We start from the raw sequence: 22,783 nt of genomic DNA, 5'->3' as shown, positions 1-22,783 counted from the left end.
GGCAACCCAAGCCAGACTTGATCACTTGGGAGGCCTTCATGGAAGGACTCAGGGGGCTGCAACAAAGAGCAATGGGCTCATACACCCTGGCTTTGACAAAGCCCGAGTTCCCATGTTCTCTGGGAGAAGTGCTTCCTGGCTCTAATCCCCTTAAGCCTGAACACCTGATGGGGAGAGGTGCATCTAATTCCCTTGCTAGAGCGTGTCCTGGGGAAAAATTTGGCACCACAAAGACTTCCTGATAAATCTGTGAAATCTGCTCTGCTAAGAGTGCTTTCATTCATATGTTAAGGGTTTGAGCAGGAAACTCTAAAACTCCATTCCTGACAGACTCTGACTCATACTAAGCCCTCAGATTTCTTTGAAATGTTATCTACTGTTTGATCCTTGCCATCCTGTGTTCCTGTGTATTACAACCCAATAAAAGCCCCTGGAGGAGGGAGCTCAATGCCTTTTCCACCTGAGAAACTGGCCACTGCTCACGGCCTTTTTCGTCTGGAAAAATGGCCACTTCTCCTCCCCAAGCAGATCACATCATGTCTCAGTCATGATTACTCTCATCCGTGGCAGCTGGGGGGACTTGTGAGGAAAGTCACCTCCACACAAGATGTTTGTGCTTTGTCCTGTTCTGTGATGAATGGGAATGTGCAGATTTCAGAAAGTCAGCCCTTCCTGTTTGAAAACGTGAGACAGAACCAAGACAGATCACCCAGGACAGAAATGACTCTGTTGGGGTCAGACCCCATTTGTACTGAGCCCTGTTCTCCACCTGGACCACCAGCACATATTTGTCTAGTGAGCTTCCAGGTGCATCCGACCTGCTATTTCCCCACCCAGGTTGGGTGGCCTCCATAATGGCAGCAGCATCCCCCAGGGCCCTGTCATCAGCATATTACAAAGGCTCCAAGTGAACATGTCTACAAAGGCTCTGTGTAGATGACTCTCTCCTATTCTTTAAAGAGGATACTGTACTGTAAGCTTTTGACCTCATGCCTTGCATAGTAAAAAGAGTTTGTTTTTTTGTTTTTGTTTTGAGAGAGTTGTTTTTGTTTCCTTTTGTTTTTATTTTGGCCTTTCTTCTCTTTGTCTTTTCATGTAAACCAGATATTTAAAAGGGCAGGTGATGGCTAAAGGTGTAATGTGCAGCTTGTTTATATATTATTTGGGGGATGCTTGTACCTTGGATGGGAAATGGAATCTTGGGTTCACTGGGCCCAAGATTCACCCTTCACCCTTCCCCTCTGGTTCAGTTCCTATTCTTTCTCGTTTAAAATGTGTGGTTGTACTAACACTTTCCATATGAAAGAGCTCTCCTTATTTAAATAAAAAAGTAAAAAATTCTATTTTTCATTGGATTTTATTTCAATAGCTACTTATACTAGATCACATAATTTGAGATAAAATTAAATACAGAAATTAATTAATATGCTATCATTTTTATTTGCATTAAAATAAACAGTGAAAACTTCTATTTACAATTAAGATAGGAAGCTATTTCCACCAAACTAAAGTAGAGTATACATTTTTTTCAAGCACATGTGGGACATTTTTCAAGGCAGGATGTATACTAGAACATAAAATAAGCCTCAATATATTTATAAGGATTGGAGTTATACAGAGTATGTTCTCTGAGCGCAACAAAATTAAACCAGAAATCAATAATAGAAGGAAGTTTGGACAATCCACAATATTTGAAAATTAAACAAACATTTGTAAATATCTCATAGGTCAAAGAGGAAATTACTAGGCAAATTAGGATGTATTTTAGCTGAAGTAGAATGTCAACAATACATTACAATTTATAGGATGGACCTAAAGCAGAGGAAAATCTGTGTATTTATATGACTATATTAGAAATAAAAGCAATCTCAAAATCAAGAACCTAAATTTCCTTCCTAAAAATTCAGAAATAGCAGAGTAAATTTAAAAAATAATGGCCTTTTGTCCTGGCTGGTGTAGCTCAGTGGATTAAGCATGGGCCTGCGAAGCAAAGGGTCACCGGTTTGATTCTCAGTCAGGGCACATGCCTGGGTTGCAGGCCAGGTCCCCAGTGGGGGACACGTGAGAGGAAACCACACATTGATCTTTTCCTCCCACTTTTTCTCCTTCCCTTCCCCTCTCTCTAAAAATAAATAAATAAAATATTAAAATAATAATAATAATGGCCTTTTTAGGGTGGTAGACATGTTCTAAAACTGAATTGTGGTGATTATTGCACAATTTTGGATGTTTACTAAAAATGGTTAAAATAGATGGGTTTTATGTTATGTTAGCCATAACTCAATAAAGTTGTTTAAAAATTAAAAAAAAGAAAAACATCACTCATATGCTAACATCCAGATAATCTAAAAAATCATAACTTTTCTAGAGCCCATCAGAAATATGAAGTCCAAAGTTAAACTGGTAAACTGAATTCCAAAGTATAATATATCCCTCCAAGGAATATGGAAACATAAACCATTCACTTTTGACAGATGACAGAGCAGGTGAAAGCCATAAAAGTAGGAAAAAAGAAAATAGGTAAAATTGTAACATATTCTTTAGAACAATGTGGGCTGTTGTGACTTTTTAGAATTCTTGAAAGTTCCAAGCAGAAGAGGAGTCCTCATGCACTTGGAAGCTCTTTCCCAGATGACAAGACTGACAGATGATTGCTTTTACTGGATACATCACAGGTTAGATTTAGAATACCTGTAATTTCTATGTTCAAATAAACAATTGGCAAGACAGAGACTTTTAACTAGAAAACTAAAATCCCTTTTTAAGATTTTTTAATTTGTTTTTAGGAGGGGGGAGGAAGAAGAAAGGGAGGGAGAGAAACATCAATGTGTGATTGCCTCTCTCATGCCCCCTACTGGGGACTTGGCCCACAACCCAGGCATGCACCCAGACTGGGAATCGAACTGACTATCCTTTGGTTAATAGACCAGCACTCAATCCTCTGTGCCACACCAGCCAGAGAGAGATCTAAACTCTTGAAAAAAAGGATCAGAAGTATATTTTAGATTAAAAATTTCAAATATTAAAATTAAAATGTCAATAAATGAAATTAACATCAGACTGAACATAGAAAAATAGAAAATTTAAAACCTCATCAATAGAAAACAGAATCATGGTAAACAAACAGGGTGAAAATTTCAGAAAATATTGTAAGATATATTTTATATATGTAATAAAATTAAAATATATTTTGTATATGTGATAATTAATTACCAGCCACAAGTAAGTGTTTGGAGACTTAAGCAAACTTTCCAGATGGAATAAAAGAAAGTTTAGTCTAATTCGGGAGTTATACCAAGAACCCATGCTCACCCTACCAGCAGGTCCCTGAGAGACCTGAAAGATCTCCAACAATCTTGCCACAAGCAGTAAAGTAGTAACTCCATCCAATTACAGCTGAACGGGTCCATTCAAGGCTAATACACTCCCTTACAGTCAGGTGTGGGTGAGTTTTATGGCCAGAAATACCTCATATTTCCAGGCAGATGACCCTATTTCAAGTATTGTCATCTAATGTGCAAGTAGGCGGCTACATAGTCCTTTCACACAATAGCTCTGAATCAAGTGGCAAAAAACAAACAGAAAGGTAGGTATATATACACATACATTTCCATCTAAAGGGTTAGAGATGAAATGAAAATTTTGAGTAACTATTTGAGTTACTAGAGTTTTTCAAAACTAAAATAAGATACGAGCCATGGATTTACCAGATTCATCCTGGTTAATAGGTTGAGTATCCTCAAGCAAAATATAAATGCATTTTCTTCCTTTTACACATCATATAAAAACTAATGAACATGAAAGTTAAGAAGAAAATACTTAAGCAGCTTGAAGGGGGGAAAAGGACATTGTAAGAAAACCACTGAGTTCTATTGCTCTGGGTTCTATTGCCTGCCACTGATTAAAACTGACTCCCAATGCCAAAGTGTTATTGTTACCGAACAAGGGTCCGAGGGGGGTGGCAATACTTGGCCCACCGAGGGATGCCAAAAACTGCTTCAGAAAACAGAGGCCCCTCCCAAGGATTCTATACTAATATCTATTGGGCTCTTCTGTCCACCGCCAATTGGAAAGACATCTCTCAATGCCAGAGATTTGTGAAAAGGAAACAAAATGTTTATTTAATGCTATTCAGGCCTAATGCTTTCATTAAAATATTAAAGTCTTTCAGGGTATACACTTACACACACACACATACACACACACACACACACACACACACACACACACACACAGTGCTCCCTTCTCCCACTGTCCCAACTCCGGGTACCATAAACCAGGAAAAGAGCACACGTCCATTTTTTCAGGTCGCTGATACTGTGGGCTGTGTCGCTTGTCTAGGCAGGATCTCTAATTAATCCAAAGTCATGAGGCACCTTCCACTGGCAAGAGTTCTTTGTACCAAGTTCCAGTCAAAGTCTCTCCTGCTTTTCAGGCCACTTGGGCAAAGGGAGTGCCCCAAAGCCGTGTGGGCCTCTTCTACCAAAGCTGCACTCCACCAAAAGCGCATCTTTCTTCTTCACCTGGCTGCAGGGATCTCCATTCTGGCAAAGCTAAGTGGTCTTCCCTTTCACCTGGCCAAGAGGGGGTCTGCACTCTGCTGAAACCCCGTGGCTCTCTCTCCTAATGGCTACAGTGGTCTACATCTTTCCAAAAGAGCTTGGCTCTCCCCCTCACCTGGCCAAGAAGGGGTCCTCATTCTGCTAAAGCCACATGCCTCTCAAGCAGTGCACTCTCTCAGAGAAGCAGCCCCCAGTTACATCCTGGGTAGCAGCCACTCACTTCTCTCTCTGCCCAGAACTTGGCCACAGTTATTTAACATATCTATGAAACCAGTAAAGGTTATAGACATGTTAAATGACCATTCCAGAGGTTAGCTGCAAAACTGTTGTTATGCAAAATAGCTCTCAATGGCCCTGCACCATTTGTCCCTTCCCCCAACTGACACCTGGGTGGGGTGAGGACATCTTAATAATATTTCCTCTAATATTCCTATACACTTTGAGTTCTGGACACCATTCTAAATCTTTTCTGGGTCCCCCTTGGCTGCACCTTGTATTATTATGAAAAGGAAAAGAACTATTTATTCAAAAGTTATACAAATTTAGAATAATGGTGGAATTCTGCCATTAAACCCCACACTCTTCACAAACAGAAAAAAAACAACAACAACAACACCTACACAGTCCTGCCTCCCTTTGCCAAACTGGGCCAGTCAGAGGTACCAACTCTGAAGAAAAAAAAATAGAAGTCTGTAGCTTAGGCTGAACAGATTCCTCTCTGTATTCTGGCTTCTTCCAGTTGTCTTTGCTCAGTTGGCTAGGCCCCTGCTCTTAATACAAAACCTCATCCCTATGGTGGGTCTGTGAAGGACCTTTTGAATCCTTTCAAACCATGTGGCCAAGATAGCATGGCTAGCCTATGCCTGAGGTTAAATTCAGGTGTGGATCTTCCTCCATAACCCCATTTCCAATTCCTCCCACACCAGGTTACACCTGGCCTGGTCACTTCTGCCTTTCTCAGCTGCCATTGTTAGTTCAGGCATTCTTGTCCCCAGTAACATAGAGCTAACTGCCTTTCTGCTCTCCTGCAGGTGCAACAAGCCCCTGCAATTAATTACATGCCTTGTGGGTTAGAGTCACCCCCATCTCCATGGCTCCTAGCACCCTGTCCCAGCTACTTAACATTACTAAAACACTTGCCAAGTTCTTTAGATATGAAAAGTTAGCTCTCAATGACCCCAATCCACTTCCCCTTCCCCTAGTCTTGTTGTGGAGGTTTGGAGATTTTTTCTCTTTTTCTACGTGGGGGTAGGGGGTCTTCTCCAGTTTGGGGAGACCCTTATCCCAAACACTACAAGTTCTGGACCTTGTTCCACAACTGTTCCAATATCATCTTCAAAAGAAGAGGAATAAAGCTACAGCTGACTTTAAAAAAAATAGAAGCCTCAGGAAAATGGAAAATATTAAAGGAAAACAACTGTCAACATACATTTCTATTTCTTCCAAAAGAAAGTAAAGATGAAGTAAAGGAGCTTTCAGTTTACCAAAATGAAAAAATATATTACCTTTTTCCCCTAACTAGACTAAATATTAAATGAAGTTCTTCACATTAAAATAAAACTATTTTACATAAAACATGGTAATGTAGTGAGGAAGGAAGAAATAGCAATACGAAGGTTATAAATGTTGATGAATATTTTTTAAATCGACTATCCAAAGCAATAATACTACATCTAGAAGGGGTTAAATATACTTAAAACTAATATGCAAGGCAATCATAATTCAAAATACAAGAAAGTAGGAAAAAGAATTAAAGGACTCTAGAGCAATGTTCTCCCACTGAACTGCCAACAAAATTTAATTTTTTAATTGTGATCTGTCCAATTGGCTGCACACTGGTCACTTGTACCTATTTGCCACAGTAATGTAACCAGTGCAACTGAAAAACTGAATTTTTAATTTTATTTAATTAAGTACAATTCACATTTAAATGGCCACATGTGTCTAATGACTACCATATTGAGCAGTGAAATTCTAAAGATATTTGCATTCCTTGAGAAAGCATAAAATACTAATTCATACTACATTGTTAAAAAATACAATATTAAAGTTTTATTCTTTAGGATAACCACTAAAATAATAGCAAAAAAATCATAAATATCAAGCTAAGAGGAGGTAAGAATTAAGTAACTTTTGAAAACTTTTTAATCTAAAAAGGGGCAATGGGACAGGAAACTTGATAACTTGTAAAATAAATTGCAGCATGGTAGATATAAATATTAATACATTAATATTACAATAAATTTAATTCACTAAATACTCCAATTAGAAAGTCAAATTACAGAATCTCTTACGTGGCCTAGTACTAAAATGGATTGTGCATATACAGTTTTCTAAGCATGGCTTAACTTGGAAACCTCACCCCTAAGATTTTCATAATATCGACAATCAAAAGAACTATACTTTCCTTTTAAACTCCTAAAATGAACCTTCTGCCACTTTTAAAATAAACTTATTGACTGATAATTCATATATACATATAATCTTTTTGACTACTCAAATAAAGGAGAACAGAAAGGAAGGAAGAAAAAATGAAGAAAGGAAATTATGGTTTCCAACATAACTGTGATCCAAGATCAACTATTTATGACTGTCAAATCTCCTGGCCCAGACTAAATTTATTCTAAGAACCAATACATTGTTCCTTCTATTTTTTTAATAGAGGCTTTGCCAACAAATCAAAGTAATTCACACCTGCTAGTTCCCAGAGAAAGAGGGCAAAAAATGATGAATTGACCCTTCATGTTCCAGACGGAGTTGTTTTTTATAGTCATGTTCCTTTTGATGCTCTAATTGAGGACAGTTTATTGTATCATTATTATTACTTTTAAAATAATTTTATTTGTATATTCCTTCACATTGTTCTTTCACAGAAATTAGCATGAAGATTTTAAAAACTTAACTTCTAAAGTTCTAAGGTGGCTGAACAGCTAACTAATTTTATAGGAAAATAGAAGTTGTGTGGATTATATTTTCTGTTATTTATTAAAGTCTGATGGCTTATAGGCCAAGTAACTTAAAGCACTAAAAATACTAATTTTTTAAAGGTAAAACTAAATAATTAACACATGCTGCAAAAGATAGAAAAGTATTTCATCATCTTCATTAAATTAATGTCTTCATTAAAAATGCTAACTTTTCACTTTGTCTTCATATTTTTCAAAATAGTATGCTTTGCCATGTATAAAGAAACAATGGAGAAAAATAGGGAGAAGATTGAATGTGGGATGTGGGGGAAGGGTAGGGCAGGGGAGATTAGTGGGGAGAAATGGGGACAACATTAATTGAACAACCATAAAAAATTTAAAAATATTAAAAGATGCTATGTGAGCAATAATTGAAACTCTCATTAGTGTAATGTACTCCTCTCTAATAGAAAGAAAGATTACACAAGAAAAGTAATGGTTAGGTTATTTTGTAACTTTTAATCATTAGAATAACCTAAACTCCTGTAATATTAACATTTGTGGTGCTTTGAATTTCATGTTGAATTCCCTTCCTCCACTACTGATGTAGATTAAATACACACACACGGAGCTTTAAAAGTCAATTGGCTTACTGCATTTCACTAAACCACCATAGTGGCAAAGTTTAATTTCAAATTCATATCTCCATGCCTTTTAATTTGCTTTTTCTTACATTATTTCATACCATCTCATAATAATTTTTCTTATAGGGAAAATTTGTAAGATCAACCTGATTTCCTCATGCAAGCTAAATACAAATTTAGCGCATTTTACTTGAGTAATGATATTCCCCTTCAATTTTGTTTTCTTTTAACATTTTGTAGATCTGGCTGTCCAATGGATTCACTTAACAGAGTCTGATAAACTTAGTTACAGAGAAGTGTACTTCAAGGGTAGTTTAAGCTCAATCACAGTTTTTCTTGTTTTCCAGAGATAATTTCTCTTTTCAATTTCCCTCTCTACTATTTGTTGTGGACCACTCTACCTGGTTTCAGGAATTGTAGCTCTACCTCCCATGGCTAAGGATGAGTGAGTGAGTGCCTTAGCGAGTTCCTCCTGACCTTGAAATGCAAGCCACAGGAGACAAAGCTTGTCTTTGGTAGCAAACGCTGCCTCAATTTCCTCTCCCTGCCCCCAAAGCATGGTCTATATTGATGACCAGTAAGTCTCCTCACAGCAGGGAGCAAGCCAGACATAATCACTTGGGAAGCCATCAAGGAAGGATTTGGGGGCTGCAACAAAGAGTGAGCAATGGACCCTTGCCCCCCAGCTATGTGACATAGCCCAAGACCCCTTGTCCTCTGGGAGAAGGGCTTCCTGGCTCTAATCCACTTAAGCCTGAATACCTGCTGGGAAGGGGTGCAGCTCCTTGCCTTGCCAGAGTGGATCCTGGGGGAAAAATCTGGCATCACAAAGAATTCCTCAAAATCCTGTGAAACCTGCTCTTCTACAAGTGTTTTCATTCGTATGTTAAGGGTATGGGCAGGAAACCCTAAAGTTTCTGCAAAACCCCCTTCCTGACAGACTCTGACTCAGACTAAGCCCTCAGATTTCTTTGAAATGTTATCTACTGTTTGATCCTTGCTGCCCTGTATTTCTGTGTACTACAACCCAATAAAAGTCCCTGGAGGAAGGGGCTCAAGGCCTTTTTCTCCTGGGAAACTGGCCACTGCTGAAGGCCTTTTTCCTCAGAGAAACTGGCCACCTCTCCTCCCCTAGCAGATCATATCTTGATAGTGTTTACTTTCATCCGTGGAGGATGGGAAACTTGTGGGAAAAGCCGCACCCACTACTACTTCTATATTTTTATCTTGTTTTTATTGGTTTGGCTCATTTTGTGGAGATAAAATCAGAAAAGTCAGTGTCCGTGCTGCCTGTCAGTACCAGAACCAAGAAGCAGAGACAGGGATTGAATCTCTATGGTGCTTTATTCAAATGGCTGGTGATCTGAGAGGATGGTGGGTTTGTACCCTAACAGACCATCTTACATTTCCTTTCAAGTCAGTCTTTTTTTAAAACTAAAACAATTATTTCAGCTATATTGAAGTATGATTGACAAATACAAATTGTGTATATTTAGGTTCTACAATGTGATTTTTAAAATGTACAATGTGACAATTTAGTATACCTATATACTGCAAAATGATTATAACAAATGAATTAACATATCTATCACCTTAAGTGATTATCCTTTTTTAGGTGGTGAGAAGATTGAAGACTATTCTCTTAGCCGCTTTCAAGTATACAATACAGTATTATTCATTATAATCACCATTCTGTATGTCAGATTGCCAGGACTTACTCATTTTGTAACTGAAAGTTTGTACCCTGTGACCAACATTTCCCCATTACTTTCACCCCACATACCCTGGCAATCATGCTATTTAATGGTTCTATGAGTTCAACTCTTTTAGATTCCACATATAAGTTAGAAAATACAATATTTGCCTTTCTGTGTCCAACTTATTTCACTCGGTATAATCCTCCAGTTCATTTATGTTATTGCAAATGGCATCATTTCTTTCCTTTTATGGCTGAATAATATTTCATTGTATGTATATATGTAAACATATGCATTGCATCTTCTTTATTCATTCATCTATCACTGGGTACTCATGTTGTTTCCATATTGTGTTCATTGTAAAAGATGCTGCAATGAACATGGGAGGGCACATATTTCTTCAGGATCCTGATTTAATATCCTTTCAATATATACAGAAATGGGATTTCTGTGTCATATGGCAATTCTATTTCTAATTTTTAAGGAATCTCCAGAATTTTTTCAAATGGCTGCATCTTTTACATTCAAACCAAGAGTGTAAAAGTTTTCCCTTTTTAAAAATATTATTATTCACTCCTCCTGTTTCTCATCATAGCACAACATCAAGGTGATAAGGAGAACCCCATTTGGGAACTTTGCATGCACAAGCTCTGTCTCAGCATCTCTAAAAGTGGAGACAGGTTCAGAGAAGATGGCAGTGAGGTAGGTGGGAGTGGAGCCCAGTTCTCCCTGTGCCCAGCTGGAACACCTACCAGATATTTTGAGGAACAGAGTGAACAGCCAACAGAATCCCAGCTTATATAAAATTTGGAGGTCAACAATTGCAGAGGACATTGAAAAACAAATGGTGATTGTGCTGGGATGGTGAGATCCCTGACATCTGTGTGGGGACCAAGGCTGCTGCTGCCTCTGGCCTGGAACCTGCCACAGAAGGTGGGGAGGAGAGTTAGATCACCAGCTCCCTCCCCTACCAGAGCAGGTAGGGTAGCCAGGCCCCAGGAGGGACCTGGTTGCGGAAGTCGCTGGGGGAAATAGAGACAAAGTGTGAGACACACAAGGGCAGTACATATCCACTGGGACTGTGGACACCAGCACCAGAGAAACTGAGGTGCCAGGCAACACCTGGAGAAGGGAGGAGTTGGACCATGTTGGACCCTGATCTGGACCCAGTCTCCGGACTGGTTGGGAAGTTGGGCTGTGTGAAAAACTGTGTGCTTGTTAAAAACGGTGGACAGCTGCTTTGTAAGGAGTTTTCCAGCAGAGGCTGGCTGGACCCGAGAGTGATTTCAGCTGCACATGCCCAGAGACCAGGTGGCTCAGTGGATGCTTGTTTCACGCTGTGTACCTAGAGGCTTATTGGAGCCTCACACTCAAGACAGTGGCTGAATGAAACAGCGCACCCCAAGATTGGCTCATGGTGTGAGCAGATGAGTGGTTGATTTGAGCCTGGCAGCTCATGAGGACCTGGGCCCGAAGCCAGGAAGCTGTGAATATTGTGGCCCAGACCTGGTCCCCCTGCTCTCAAAACCATAGGAAAGGAGAAAAGCAAAGCCCAGCCCCTCTTCCTGTAGCATCTAGGAAGACCAGCAGAACTTGCTGAACAAGTTTAAAGTCAGCAGGAGGCTTATCTTTTACTTTTTACTTTTTGATTTCTCTCTCTGTATTTTTTTCCTTTTTTTTTTCTTCCCCCAAGTGAGACAATAAGATGTAGAATTACAAAGGGTACAGAGACAGATCAAAAGGGGGAGCACAAGGCTAACTCCAAAAACTGAGAAACTGAGATGAATGTCACTTTGCTATCCTACAGAGCTGCTATTTTATTGTTTATTGGTATTTTTAATTTATAGTATTTTTCTTTATTTCTCTTCCTTATGTTTAGTTTTCCTCATTTTATTTATCTGTTTAATTTCATTGTTTGAATGGTTTTTCTTATTCTCTCTTTATTGTATTTTAATTTTCTTCCTTTTACTTCACCCACATTCCAATAATACACAACTCTTGATTGGGTACTTTCTATTCTGGGTATCCAAATCATATATTTCTTATCATATTATTGTTGTTCCAGTACTATTGTATATAATTGTTCCATACAATTGTACATACTATGCAGCAACCCTCCATGATCTTAGCCCACTTCACTTTAATACTAACAATCATTATTGTGGTTAACTCTGTTCTTTCTTACACTGCACCTACTTTCTTTACTTTAATCTCACTATATCTCATCACCTAACCTTGCACAAGTGCTCTGTTTTCTAGATTCAGCTCATAATCCTCCTCCTCTATAACAAGTCTTATCTCTCTTTCACTTTCATAAAAAGTGGATAGTTGGGTGAAATATCACAGATAATGCTATACTTATCTAAAAAAAAATCCTCTCTCTTCTCTACTTGCTGGTACTTTAAGTCCCACAGAACACTCTCCTGCTGTCTTTAAGCCACTTTGCCTACCTCCTGCCACTGATCAATATAAGAATAGTTGGCAGCTGATAACATCAGTATACCTGCCAGAGGGGAAAAACCACCAATAAAGGAAATACCAAGAGGTAAAAACCAAAGTACAACAAAAGAGCCCATACAAATGGAAGAAAGGGCAAACCTAGAGTGTCCAGTCAAGGAGATCAGAGACCACAGTACTAAACCTCATAGAATTCCTACCGTAGAAGTTCATCCTACAAAGGCAGGATGTCTTTGCTAGTTCATCCTAGGAAACCAAAACATCAGGAAGCACAAAAACAAACAAAAAGAGTCAACTAAAATAGGGAAACAAACAAACAAACAAACAAACAAAAATCCCTGCAATCGAAAGGAATGAAAGACTTTCCACTAAAAGAGCTAAACAAAATGGAGGTAAACAAACTATAAGATATAGAATTCAAATTAATGGTTATAAAATGCTCAAGGAGCTCATAGAAAACTACAAGGAACTGAGTGAGAACCACATCACCATGAAAAAGGAAATGGAAACTATAAACAAAAACAAAAAAGAAATGAACAATAAAATCTTCAAAATAAGAAAAACACATTAAAAGGAATTACAAACAGGCTTGGTGAAGCAGAGGATCAAATAAGCAAGCTGGAGGACAAGGTAGAGAAAAAGCACCCAGATAGAGTAAGAAAAGGAAAAAACTCAGGAGGAACAAATAGGTGGTAAGGGAGCTGCAAGATAACATAAAATGTAATAATATCTGTATAATAGGAATGCCAGAAGTAGAAGAAAAGCAAGGGATAGAAAACCTGTTTGAAAAAGTAATGATGGAAAACTCCCCTAATTTGACGAGAGAAAAAGTGACACAAATCCAGGAAACACAAAGAGTCCCAATCAAAAGAATCCCAAAGAGGCCCACTTTAAGACACATTATCATTAAAATGGCAAAATTCCAAGACAAAGAGATAATCTTAAAGGGAGCAAGGGAGACATAAAAAGTGACATACCAGGGAACCCAGATAAGGCTAGCAGCTGATTTCTCAATGGAAGCATTTCAAGCCAGAAGAGAATTGCAAGAAATACTCCAAGTTATGAAAACCAGAGGCCTGCAATCAATATTACTCTACCCAGTAAGACTCTCAATTAAAATGGAAGGCAAAATAAGGAGATTCCCAGACCAAAGAAGTCTAAAATATACACCTCCACCAAACCAAGTCTGTAAGAGATGCTAAGGGGCCTGCTTTAAAAAAAGGAAGGAAAACAGTGAGAGAGAGAAGAACACAGGTACAAAAAAATGTCAGTGAATAAGTACCTATCAATAATACCCTTAAATGTGAACAGATTAAATGTTCCATTAACAGACATAGAATAGCTGAATGGGTAAGAAAGCATGACCAACAAATACGCTGCCTAAAGAGAGACCCACCTCAGATCAAAAGGCCTACACAGACTGAAAGTGAAGGGCAGGAAACAAATTTTCCAACCAAACAGGAAAAAAAGCTGAGATAGCAATACTCAAATCAGACAAAATAGACTTCAAGAAAAGGGCCATAAAAGTAGACTAGAAGGTCACTTTATAATACTTAACGGGAAGAATTCACCAAGAAGACATAGACATCGTAAATATATATGCATCCAACATAGGAGCACCCAAACACATAAAGAAAATCTTAGGGGACTTTGAGAAAGATATTGACAGCAACACAATTATAGTAAGGGATTTCAACACCCCACTGTACAAAATGAATATATCTTCCAAACAAAATATCAACAAAAATATTGTGCGTTCAATAATGCCCTAGATCAAATGAATATATATATAGCCTTTCATTCCAAAGAAGCAAAACATGCATTTTTTCCAATGCACATGAAACATTTTCAAAGATAGACCACATAATAGGACACAGAAGAAGCCTCAACAAATTCAAGAAAATTGAAATCATATCAAGCATTTTCTCCAACCACAAGGAATTGAAACTAGAAACTGACCACAAGAAAAAAACCTCAAAAACACTGAAACTCATGGAGATTGAATAGCATGCTATTAAACAACGAATGGGTAAAAAATGAGATTAAGGAAGAAATAAAAAAATTTCTGGAAACAAATGAAAATGAACTCACAACAATGCAAAATTTATGGGACACAGTGAAGGTAGTCCTGAGAGGGAAGTTCATAGCAATACAGGCTTACCTAAAGAAGATAGAAACATTTCAAATAAACAACCTAACCCTATACCTATAAGAATTTGAAGAACAAGGAAAAAGACAGCTCAGAACAAGTAGAAAGAAGAAAATAACTAAGATCAGAGCAGAATTAAATTACATAGAGACTAAAAGCACAATTCTAAGGATCAATTCATCCAGAAGCTGGTTCATTGAAAAGATAAACAAAATCAACAAGCCTTTAAGCAGACTCATCAAGAAACAAAGAGGGAGGACCCAAATAAACACAATGAGAAGTGAAAGAGGAGAGATTATGACTGATACAACAGAAATACAAAGGATTGTAAGAAATTAATATGAAGAACTGTATGCCAAGAAATTTGAAAACCTAGGTGAAATGGACAAGTTTCCAGAAAAATATAATCTTCCAAAACTCAGTGAAGAGGCAGAAAGCCTGAACAGACCAATAACAGCAGATGAAATTGAAGCAGTAATCAAAAAACTCCCATCACACAAAAGCCCTGGACCAAATAGTTTCCCAGGAGAATTTTACAAAGCATTTAAGGAAGAGCTAACCCCTATCCTTCACAGATTATTCCAAAAAATCCAAAATGATGGAAGACTTCCAAACTATTTTTATGAAGCCAGCATCATCCTAATTCCAGAACCAGACAAAGACACCACAAAGAAAGAAAACTTTCGGCCAATATCGCAGATGAACATAGATGCTAAAATCCTCAACAAAATATTGGCAAACTGCATTCAGCAATACGTTAAAAAGATCATACACAATGCCTAAGTGGCATTCATCCCAGGGATGCAAGGATGGTACGATATTCACAAATCAATAAATGTAATACGTCATGTAAACAAAACCTAAGAAAAAAATTACATGATCATACAAACAGATGCTTGAAAAGCATTTGATAAGGTACAGCTCCCATTTATAACTAAAATACTCAGCAAAGTAAGAATAGAGGGAGCATTCCTCAATATAATAAAGGCAATATATGAGAGACCTACAGCCAACATCATACTCAATGGGCAAAACCAAAAACTTTCCCAGTAAGATCAGGAACAAGACAAGGTCATCCACTTTCACCACTTCTATTCAACATTGTATTGGAAGTCCTGGGCACAGCAATCAGACAAGGAAAGGAAAGAAAATAAAGGCACCCAAATTGGAAAAGAAGAAACAAAGCTGTCATTGTTTGCAGATGACATGATTGTGCACATAGAAAATCCTATGGGCTCCACCAAAAAACTACTCAACCTAATAAGTAAATTTAGCAAAACAATGGACACAAAGTCAGTATTCAGAAATAAGAGGCATTTTTGTATACCAACAATGAAATATCAGAAACATAAATCAGGAAAAAAATTCCATTTGATATAGCAACAAGAAAAATAAAATACCTAGGAATAAACCTTACCAAGAGGGTAAAAGACCTATACTCAGAAAACTACACAACACTGAAGAAAGAAACTAAGGAAGACACAAATGGAAACATATACCATGTTTGTGGATGACAAGAATTAACATCATAGAAATGTCCATACTACCCAAAGCAATTTATAGATTCAATGCAATCCCCATTAAAGTACCAATGGAATATTTCACAGGTACAGAACAAACACTTCAAAAATTTATATGGAACCATATATGGCATGAAGAGCTGCAGCAATTTGAGAAAGAAGAACAAAGTAGGAGGGATCACAATACCTGATGTCAAACAGTATTACAAGGCCACTGTAATTAAAACAAACTGGTATTGGAATAAGAACATACACATGGATTAATAGAATAAAATAGAGAGTCCAGAAATAAACCCAAGTCTCTACAGTCAGTTAATATTCAACAAAGGGGGCAACAGCATAAAATGGAGCAAAAACACCTTCTTCAACAAATTGTGTTGGGAGAGCTGGGCAGCTATATGCAAAAAAAAAAAAGAAAGAAAGAAAGAAAGAAAGAAAGAAACTTGACAACCAACTTACACCATACACAAAAATAAATTTGAGGGGCTAAAAGACTTAAATATAAGTTGTGACACCATGAAAGTCCTTCAGGAGAACATAGACAAGAAAATCTCATATATTCCATGCAGCAATATTTTCACTTGATATATCCCCTAAGGCAAAGGACATAAAGGAAAGAATAAACAAATAGGGCCTCCTCAAATTAAAAAGCTTTTACATGGCTAAAGAAAATAGCATTAAAATTAAAGAGATTCAACCATACAGGAAAACATGTTTTCCAATGATACCTCAGACAAAGAATTGACCTCCAAAATATATAAAGAACACACACAACTCCACTCTAACAAGACAAGCAACCCAATTAAAAAATGTGCAAAGGACTTGAACAGACACTCCTCCAAGGAGGACATAGAGAAAATCCTGAGACACATGAAAAGATTCTCAATATTGCTAGCCATAGAAGAGATGCAAATTAAAACCACAATTAGTTACCACTTCATACCAGTAAGAATGGCCATCATAAACAAATCAACAAACAATAAGTGCTGGACAGGTTGTGGAGAAAGGGGAACCCTAGTGCACTGTTAGTGGGATTACAGACTGGTGCAACCACTATGGAAAATAGTTTGGAATTTTCTCAGAAAAACTAAGAATGAAACTGCCTTTTGACCTGGCAATTCCATTGCTGGGAGTAAACCCTAAGAATCCTGAAATACAAATTCAAAAGAACCTATGCATCCTAATGTTCATAGCAGCACTATTTATAATAGCCAAGTGCTGGAAGCAATGTAGGTGCCCATCAGTTAATGAATGGATCAAAAAACAATGGTACATTTACACAATGGAATTCTATGAAGCAGAAACAAAGAAGGAGCCCCTACCCTTTTCAACAGCATGGGTGGAACTGGAGAGCATTATGGTGAGTGAAATAAGCCAAGCGGTGAAAGGAAAATACCATATGATCTCACCTTTAACAAGAACCTAATCAACAAAGCAAACAAGCAATCAAAATATAACCAAAAACACTGAAATTGAGAACAGGCTGACAGTGAGCAGAGGGGAGAGTGAGGAGATAATGGGGGAAAAGACTGAAGGGTTTACAAGAACAATTATAAAGGACACATGGACAATAACAAGGTGGGGAGGAAACGGGAAGGAGTTGGTAAGGGCTGAGTGATGGGGAAGGGTGGGAGGAAAAGTCAGAGAACTGTACTTGAACAATAAAAAATGTTAAAATAATCAAAAATCAAAAATCAAATAAAAAAAGAAGTGGAGGCAGGTCAATATGGGCAGCCAAAGTCCTGGTTAAGCTCACAGGCCAGGCCCTGTGTTTTCCAAAATCAGATAAAACATCAAGTACTTTGGCATCAGGAGAAATGAAAAGATTGCCATCCACCTCACAGTTCATGGGGCTAAGGCAGAGGAGGAAATCCTGGAGAAAAGTCTAAAGGTGAGAGTACAAGTTGTGAAAAAATAACCTTTCAGATCCTGGAAATTGTGGTTTTGGAATCCAGGAACACATTGATCTGGGGATCAAATATAATCCAAGCATTGGTGTCTATGGCCTGGACTTCTATGTGGTGCTGAAGAGGCCAGGTTTCAGCATCACAGACAACAAACACAGGAGAGGCTGCATTGGGGCCAAACACAGAATCAGCTAAGAGGAGGTCATGTGCTGTTTTCAGCAGAAGAATGATGGGATCATCCTTCCTCATGCCAGCCTTTTTATAACGAGGAACAAGGAGATTTGAGATTCAAGGGAAAGAAAATGTAGGTAAGGGATTTGGAATTCAAGAAAGAGGTAAATCAGATAAAAGCTGTAGTCTGGCAATTTCCCTAACATCCTTTCATCCACTGACTGGTGACTTTCTGTCTGGGTCCTGTATCCTGTGTCCTGTGTCCTGGGTGATTCTCTTCATCTGTGTCCTGGGCTGTGTATGTTTCTCTTTGTACCATAATGGCTCAAATACCATCTTGATTGCTTGTAATCTCATTGGGACACAAAGGTGAAATTGCTTGTGGTCTCCTGGAGTCAGGGTGGGCCATACCTTCAGTTCCTGAAGCAATAAATTTTTACATGCATTAATTATTAAGCCTATTGTCATAAGCATCTATTCATGACATAGTCTTTCCTATAAGTCAGCCAGTCACCTGCTCAGCTAGCTGCCTGCTGAGCAACCTGGCACCAAGGAACAGACAAGAGTCACACACAGAAACTGCTATTCACTCAACTTTTATTGAATGTAAGTTCACTCAAAGTAGAACATCAACATACATTAATATTCTACTTACACTTTAACAATATAAGAGGAATATAACACAGACACACAGCAATCAATTGGGGAAAATGAACCAGAGTCTTAGTCTGCAGGTCTGGGAGAGAGCACGGTGGACAAGGGAGTTGTCAGTGTCTTGCAAAGAAGGATCTCTTGAACCAGGTGGGTAGGAGGGCAGGTGAAGTCCAGCAGGGCAGAGCCTCCAGTTGCCAAAGCTAAGGTTGATCAGCATGGCACGGAGCAGCATTCTGCTGTGTGGAGCTTGATGGTCTCAGCAGTGGTCTGGAAAGTGTCCCAATTATACCTTTAAAGTGGTGTACTCCACCCTTCTGGGTCTTTTTGACAAATGTCTTGACACCCTTCCTGGCAAGTGTGGAACTTCCCCAGGAGCCTATCTCTGGGTGTTCCCGCTTTGCAGACATGGCTATTCTGACCATGCGTGCAAATATCTTAAGCATGTCTTCTTGCCAGACATGTCTGCTTTGACCACATGGGCAGATTTTTTCCTTGCCAGATGTGTTTACTCTGACTTAGGTAATTTCCCTCTTAAACTGAAGTGTCATGGCTGACTGGCAGCCATTTTAGTTGACATAAGTGACTCCACTTTGTTCTATATAGTTTATGCTATCTTGATTGGACAAATGCCAATTTATTGGTCCTGCCCTCCACACTTACTATTACCTAAAACTAAAATTTTCCTACTCTTGAGTTCCCCCATTAGAGAGAGTTTACTTACTTAGAAAAAACAGAAAACACATCAACTTCTTCTTGTGCTTGACAATTCTTTAGATGCTTTAAGATGTAATGATGTGTCTGTTTGATTAGTTCTTCTAGAGACTGAGGTTCACAGCTTCTTTAACTTGTTCACCACACAGACCTTCCAAATGTACTGAGTAGTCTTGGTTTTCAACCATCTCTTTCAGTGAAGCACCTACAACTACATTTAATGCATTATCTCCAGAATGATAAATATGAAGTCAAAGTACAAAAGGAAGTTATCTCAATTTGGATACTAAATCACTAAAAATGAAGTTAAAGATGTTGTAGCTTTTTGTTTTGTTCTTTTATATTTGTAGGGGTTTTTTTGAGCAGCATGTTTGTTCACTTCCTCACTTATCAAAACTAGTGACTAAATAAAGCCTCCTGCCAATCTCAATCTCACATCATTTGGAAAGTATATATGCTTTTTAAAATAAAAAATATAAAAGTTTATATACAGATCTCCTGTATTGTACCCCTTTGGTTTCAACTCACCGTTACAGTCCTTATGACCTCCATGTCCCCAGTTTGTTGGTCAATATCATATACAGAAACACAGAATAATCTCTTGTGCCACAAGGCTTTGTACTTACTGTTCTCTCTGACTGAAGACATTTTCCAACTTCAACAAGCTTGATAACTTTTATTCATTCTTTAGTTCTTACTCCTAGAGGGCTCCAGTGAACACTCAGAATAGGTTCCTGCCAATTATATGTTCTTCTTGCACACTGTCCCACTCACTCATTTGTAACTTGGTCAACCTTGTGTCCCACACTAAAGAGAGAGATCTAGGAGTACAAGTGCCACCTTTGTCTTATTCATGTTTCAGTACAGGTGTCCTGAAGATGATCTGACACCTGGTAGGCACCGCATAGGCAACTACTGAGCAAGAATCAATGTGAATTCTTTTTACTCTGAAGTACACCAGCATTCTCTTTCTGTTGTCACTCACCAATCTCTTGAATAATTATTAAGGTAATAAGATGCCTAAACAAGAAAGATATAAGGGTGTTATAAAACATCTTGTTAATTAACCTTTTTTACACAATATTACAGTTATGCTATGAATATTCTTATTTATTCTACTTTCTCTAGTTGTATTTGATAATACCCTTTGCCAAAGGCAATCATAAAATTAATATACTGTCTCCACAATTTTTTAGTAGTATTGCTTGAAAAAACATGAATCTTTGAAATGGAATATAGCGAAAAGAACATAAATTTAAGGATCAGTTAAATTTTCACTAGCTATGTAATCTTGAAGTAGCTATTACATTTTTAATCTATAAGAAAAAATTTACTAAAGCATATATGAGGGATTATTTTAGGAACTAAATAATATTTAAGATCTGTGACCATATCCACCAATTTCCCACCCAAATTCAATATTAACAAAACCATTTTATCTAAATTTGGCTTGGAAACTTAAAAACTATCAACATTAAAGTTACCATCCTACAGTTTTCAGACATAATCATTTTTAAAATGAAGAGATTATCATCTCTTTCCAGACTTTCAGTTCCTTTCCTGTTTTCTCTGATTCTTGAAAGTTTACAAATATAGATACAACTTCAGCAAGGTTATCAGCACCACAAAACTAATATGCCTCTATCAGGGATATTGAATCTACTTAAGAAAGTGAGTGAGCCTCAAATATTGACCCCTGCCTTTCATGAACAGGTTGAAGAGATATCTACCTGAGAGAACATAACAAAAGAAAAGTAGTTTTGCAGTTTTATTTTTAATCCTATATCAGATTGTGTTACCCAACAATTTGCCCTATCCTTCCTTTGTTCATTTTATGATTCCCAAAACTGCAAACATATTCTGATGCTTTAGAATTTCTCAAAACCCCCAATTTATTCTTCAAATTTCCTGAGGCTATTCTTAGATATACACAAAAATATCAAATATTTGCCCCCTTTGTAAGATTGAAACATTTTATTTCACAATTTGAGCTTAACAAAATAATCTCTAGGTTAACAAAATAATATCTTTAAATGACATTTTTATTTTGAAATCTTTCAATAATTACAGAGTGCATATGGCATCTTAACAACCCTAATTTCAGCTCTGTTTCTTCCACAATATTTAATTGTATGTTATTTTGTACAAATATTTAGAGTATTTAACTTGTTTATTGAAATACAATATTTTTAAAAATACACAAATTATAAATATATGGCTCAATGAATTCTTACCAAGTGAATGGGTCCATGTAATCAACACCCAATTCAGGAGGCAGAACATTTCAATAAAAATACCTTTATTCAGGAAAAATGGTGGCGGAGTAGGACAGAGCGACTCCAGTTCTTGTACTCCTGGGAGAAAATCCTGGCAGCTCTACTGAGGAACAACGCAATCAATTCCCCAACTAACAATTCCCCAGCATTTATGAAAATAAGAGACCAGAGATAGCGACGAACAAGACAGCTACATGTTGGTGGGGTCTCAAAGACACGAGCAAGGACAGAGGCAGCCAGGCTGGCAGCACTCTGCCAACCCATAAAGACCTTGGACCTGCTGCTGCCGCAGTAGTCGGGGCCCAAAGGCTTCCATCTGCGGCCAGCGTAGAGGGTGTCTGCCACTGAGGACTCAGCAGGAGCCCCGCACCCAGTGGAACCTTGGGCTGGCTGCGGGGTCCTTGGAAGAGAGATGGCTCCCTCCCTCCCCATCTAGGTGGGGCTGGGTGGCAGAGACCTGTCTGCCTAGGTTTGCAGGGAGGGTGGCAAGGAGAGGGGGCCCTGTTCAGTTGCGATCTCTGTGGTCCCAGCCCACCAGCCTGCCAACCCCGGAAATTTGAGAGGGGCATTGTCCTGGGGTTGGGGACTGAGCTGGGCTGAGAGGCAGGCTTTATGGAGAAGTTTTTATTGGAAAGTGGACTGAGGTGTTCCCCTGTGAAGGCAGCTTGACTTGCTTCTCACCCAACCACAGGACTGAGAAGGACCAGTACCAGATCCCATGGGGCCCAGGCAGCCTGTTGGGTGGGCAGACGCCCGCATCCCAGTCTGGTAGCCTGGATGGCCCACGAGTGTTTTCCCGGGTCTACAACCCAGCCCACAGAGAGGTCCTGCAGAAACCAGAAAAACCGGTTTGGACAGTTTGAAACCAACAAGGGAGGAGGTAGTTTTTTGTTCTGTTTTTTCTTTTAACTTTTTTTTCAGTAATCATATATATCTTTTTAATTTTATTGTTGTTGTATCTTTCAGTACATTTCATCTCCTTTCTTTTTTCCTGTTTTAGTCCTCCTTCCTTTCACCCCAAACTTACTGCTTTTTCCTCACTTCTCTTGCCCTTTTTTGTGTGTGTTTCTTTGTTTGTTTGTTGCTTTCTATACCACTGTAAATATTCCACAACACATCTCTCAGGTCT

At 38.3% G+C, this 22,783-nt stretch overlaps 1 pseudogene; it reads left to right on the top strand.

Moving 5' to 3' along the window:
* Positions 1-8,682: 8,682 nt before the first annotated feature.
* LOC118999593 (60S ribosomal protein L11-like) lies at positions 8,683-18,127 on the top strand (annotated as a pseudogene).
* The last annotated feature ends 4,656 nt before the right edge of the window (positions 18,128-22,783 follow it).

Source organism: Sturnira hondurensis, unplaced genomic scaffold, assembly GCF_014824575.4.
Source record: "Sturnira hondurensis isolate 20B ecotype Veracruz unplaced genomic scaffold, ASM1482457v3 Scaffold0014965, whole genome shotgun sequence".
Taxonomy (NCBI): Eukaryota; Metazoa; Chordata; class Mammalia; order Chiroptera; family Phyllostomidae; genus Sturnira; species Sturnira hondurensis.
This window is presented reverse-complemented; position numbering and strand designations above follow the sequence as displayed.